This window comes from Alligator sinensis, unplaced genomic scaffold, assembly GCF_000455745.1.
Source record: "Alligator sinensis unplaced genomic scaffold, ASM45574v1 scaffold1719_1, whole genome shotgun sequence".
Taxonomy (NCBI): domain Eukaryota; kingdom Metazoa; phylum Chordata; order Crocodylia; family Alligatoridae; genus Alligator; species Alligator sinensis.
Window position 1 is genome coordinate 54,676 of NW_005842507.1, and position 4,170 is coordinate 58,845.

Genomic DNA, 4,170 nt, shown 5'->3' on the forward strand with positions numbered 1-4,170 from the left:
TTCAAGATGTTAGAAAACAAGGGAAGCTTCCAAAAATAGCCCCAAATCTCCGACCAAATTGCAAGGAGTTGTTGTTTCCATGGAAAACCTCAGCACGGGAAGCCAAGCACTTAGAGGAGATGCCTGCAACAGGCTGGATTGCCCTGTGCAGTCTCTGCCTTTTGGGTTACACCCCAATATATATACCCCCCCCCACCCCCATACACTTCTCTGTAGCAAGACCTCCAAGTACAGGGGTGTTCAGGGTAAGACAGAGGGGGTAGAGCTGGGGTGGCGTTGTGCTCTGTCGTGATGGGTCATGGACAGCTGTGTGCAAACTAGGACTGCAGTGGGGTCCACTGCATCTCCTGACAACCACAGGACCCTTTAGCCCCTGCACCCATTGCCTTTATATCTCAAAACAGCATCCTCCCTGTTATTTATGATTATTCCTATTATGACTGTAACATGCTTATATCACAGCAGTGCCCAGAGGCTCCGATTTGGCTTGGGGACCAATTGTTCCAGGGAAAGTAGGCTACACAAACCTGCAGCCTACTGTCGGGGCTAGCTCAAGTCATTTAACTGCTGTGTGCCTCAGTCTCCCCAGCCATGAAATGGGAATAATGCTACTTCTCTACCATGCAGGGCAGTTTTAAGCTAAGTTAACTCTGTTGAGGCTGGTGAGGACTGGGAAATCTCTTTGATGCCAGGTGCTGTCTGTGGCTCTCAGGCTACTTCTACAGCAACTGTTCCCTTGGTAATGTTTGGGAAGTACATGCACTTGGTGTTAAATAAAATTAACTTAGACCTGCTGGTTTGTGACTCTGCTAACTCCATTTACAGTATTTTTTACTGCCCTTTGCCTCATTAGGATGGGGTGCCGTTTCTCAAATTAACAATAACCCCAATGTCTTTGGGAACAGTTTCTGATAGGAGCAACCGGCTTCGTATCTGACACTGCCAGACGAAGCCAGCTCAGGGCAAACAGATGTCTAGCAGTCAAGCAGATGCCACAGTGCAAGTGTGCAAACTCATATCAGCTCTGATTCAGATCAGGATAGGAGCCGGTTCTGTATGGGAATTGCACAAGGCTGTCTCTCTTTTGGATGAAAGCACCACGAGGCAAAAGCATTTAACACAAGCAAATATTTCCCTAGCATTATTACTGAGATCAAGGTTTAAAAGAGGAGGCGGGGGGAGCCCTTCAGAAACAAAATTAAAGTTGTAAATCGTATCACGGTCAGGGAAGAGGAGGACAAGGTAAAAGTAAAATTAAAGATATTAAATCTGATCCCAAGCCTGCTGCAGTTAATAAAGAGAATCTCCTCGACTTCAATAGGCTTTCTATCTGGCCCATCTGAGCAGAAACAAGCCAAAGTGCAGGTACTTTTTATTCCACGTTCCTTTGAAAAAAGCTGGGCCTGGTTGTGCATGCTGTATACAGCCAGCTGGAAAAAGGCATTGCTATTCTGCAGGGAACGCTGACCCTTGAAATACGTTTAAAATTTCAAATACCCTTAAATTTTTTCTGTGGAATCAAAATTTGACACCAGAAAAGTTCAGTCGGGAAACGTCCAGACTTTGCTTTCGACAGTGTCAAGACACCAGATTAAAAGTGGCGTGGAAAAATATCATTACTTTAACATTTTTACGTAACTCAAGTCAGAATTAAAACTAAATAAAAAAAAAAAAATACTGTGTTGTGACTTCACCAACGTGAGAAAGGCTAAATGATTTGTTTTGACGCTTTTCTGTCAAAATCGACATGTTCCCAACAGAACACTTCAGCTGAACTGAAACTCTGCTCGCTGATGGAAAACGGCTCCGTCGGAACAGGTTGCAAGCAGCTGTAGCCCTGAACCCGTAAAACCTCTGGCCCCAGGAGACAAAGCATTACTGGCCCTAGTCTGCAATGGCGGGGAGTTGAAACAATCCGCGTAGGGCTACTCAGTCGGGCATCCAGAGCAACGCAAGGTTGGCTCCTTGCGAGCCTCAAGGACTGAATCTTTCTGGAAAGACACCTTGGGGCGCATCTACACGTGCATTAATGCACTTTAGTTAATGCACATTAAATGCAGTACCTCCATTGTGAGCTACTAGAAAAATGCACATTAGCCTATTTTAATGCACATTAGCTGAAGAGCTGAGGGCATTTATACACATACTTTTCTGTCCCGCAACGCGCCAGAGATGCACCGCTCGATGAATCGCGTCTGCTCCACCCATGTAGGTCTTCACATTGCAGCCCCGGGCCAGGGGAGCCTCTCCTCGCCTTGGGGTGTCTTCAAGCCTGGTGCCACACTCACTAAGGCTCCAGACGGGCTCCTCAGTCCTCCATTGGGACTCTGGGGAAGGTGGAGTATTTAATACAGGCAGCACTGCCTTTCCTAAACCACTGCAACCAGCATAAGATAAAAAACAGATTCTTCTAAACTTATTATAAATTCATCCATAGGCAGGTCTGACTTTCTCTGTGCAAGTTATGGGTAAGGTCCACTGCGCTGGGATGCCTCAGCAAGATACAATACCTTAGCTCCTAGACTGAGAAGCGGATTGCCCCTGCAGCAAACTTTCTGTGTCGGTCAAAAACTCAGCTCCAGCCACTGGTGTCCGCTCCCCTCCCTGCCTCTCTAGGTGGGGGCTTTAATGCTTTACCATCCCTGTGATCTTAGGCTTGGGCATGGGGGAAAATAAATCAGGACCCAACAAGGTGGACAGTCCCCAGTTACAGTCCCATTACGGGCAACTGGTATTCTCTCTAGAGCAGTGGTCTTCAACCCGTGGCCTGCGGGCCACATGCGGCCAAATCGGCACACGGGACACATTTTTTTAAATGGATATACAGTCCGTTGTGTGGGTGCAACCCACATAACCCATTGAGAGCTGCACGTGTGGCCCACTATGGCAGGTACCACTGCTCTAGATGCACCTTACCCCAGACACTGTCTCACTTTCTGGTTCTTCCTTCCCAACAGCCTCTAACTGCACACTATGAGGCATGGTAATATCACGCTGGTAAACTGAGGAACATATACCCCCCCATTAAAATATCAAGAAATAAAGAATGAAAGAAAAAAGATGTATGTATAGGTATAGGTATCTCTGTTATTCTCCATAGTACACCTACATAAAAGTGAGAGACTTAATAAGAAAGACAAGAAGCCTGGTAGATGACAGGACGGGTCCCTTCCTCCCATACATGCAGTCTCCAAAGTTACTCGTTTCTTTAGGCTGGGGAAGATGACAAGCACGAGGGACATTTCATGCTTGAGCAGGAACTGTTGTGAAGGTGCCTGCATGCTGGACAGGTGTCTGATGAAAGGGAATGACATTCAGTGGCCATGCACCTGTCATACAAATGACTAGGGCTTAAAAGGAAAGCCACAGGCGGAGGAAGGCCAAAGTAAAGTCTCCTTGTGCTCGCGTCTTCTCTGCTACAGGACGTGTCAGAGCTTAACCCCAAACAGCAGCTACCTCCAGCAGACAGGCAGAAGTCTGGATATCTCTAGGCACGCACAATCCTCCCACCTTCACCCTCCAGTCACACACACAGAAACCATCCCTGAAAAGAAATTGCCCCCCTTACAGCAGCAAACCCTCCCTTAACGAGCCGTGGAAGCCAATACAAAGCTGCTACCCCAGTGACTGTGCAGGGCGCCGAGAGACACAGTCATCATAGCAGCAGTGGGTAGAGAGAGAGGGGACCTCCCGGGGAAGAGGACAGCTCTCAGGGTGTCAGGGTTGTGCATCCTCACCATTGAAGCTAACAGGAGCTGCTGAGACTCAGCACCTTAGCACCCCAGGTGTGCGGTCCTTAAGGAAATGGTGGGGGAGCACAGGCAGTTATTCAAGTTGGGAACGTGGGATCGCCTTATGACCGATAGTTATTTCCATGCAGCGAGCAGATACCAAATAGCAGAACAGGTCTCCCCGCTCTGCGTGAAACAGGGCAGAAGATGGATGGTCAGGGGAGACCGCGAATCAAAAATGCAGAGTCGCAGAGATGTGCATTTCCGCACACAAAATCAATACCTAAATATCCTAATAAAACTCCAAAGTGCACATCATAGAGCAACAAAACACCCCAAACAAGTTTAAAATAAGAATAAATAGCAAAATAACACAATAAACCCAGCCACGCTAAGAAAGCAAGAGCACATTAAAATGTCAGGCCAATTACAAGAGGAA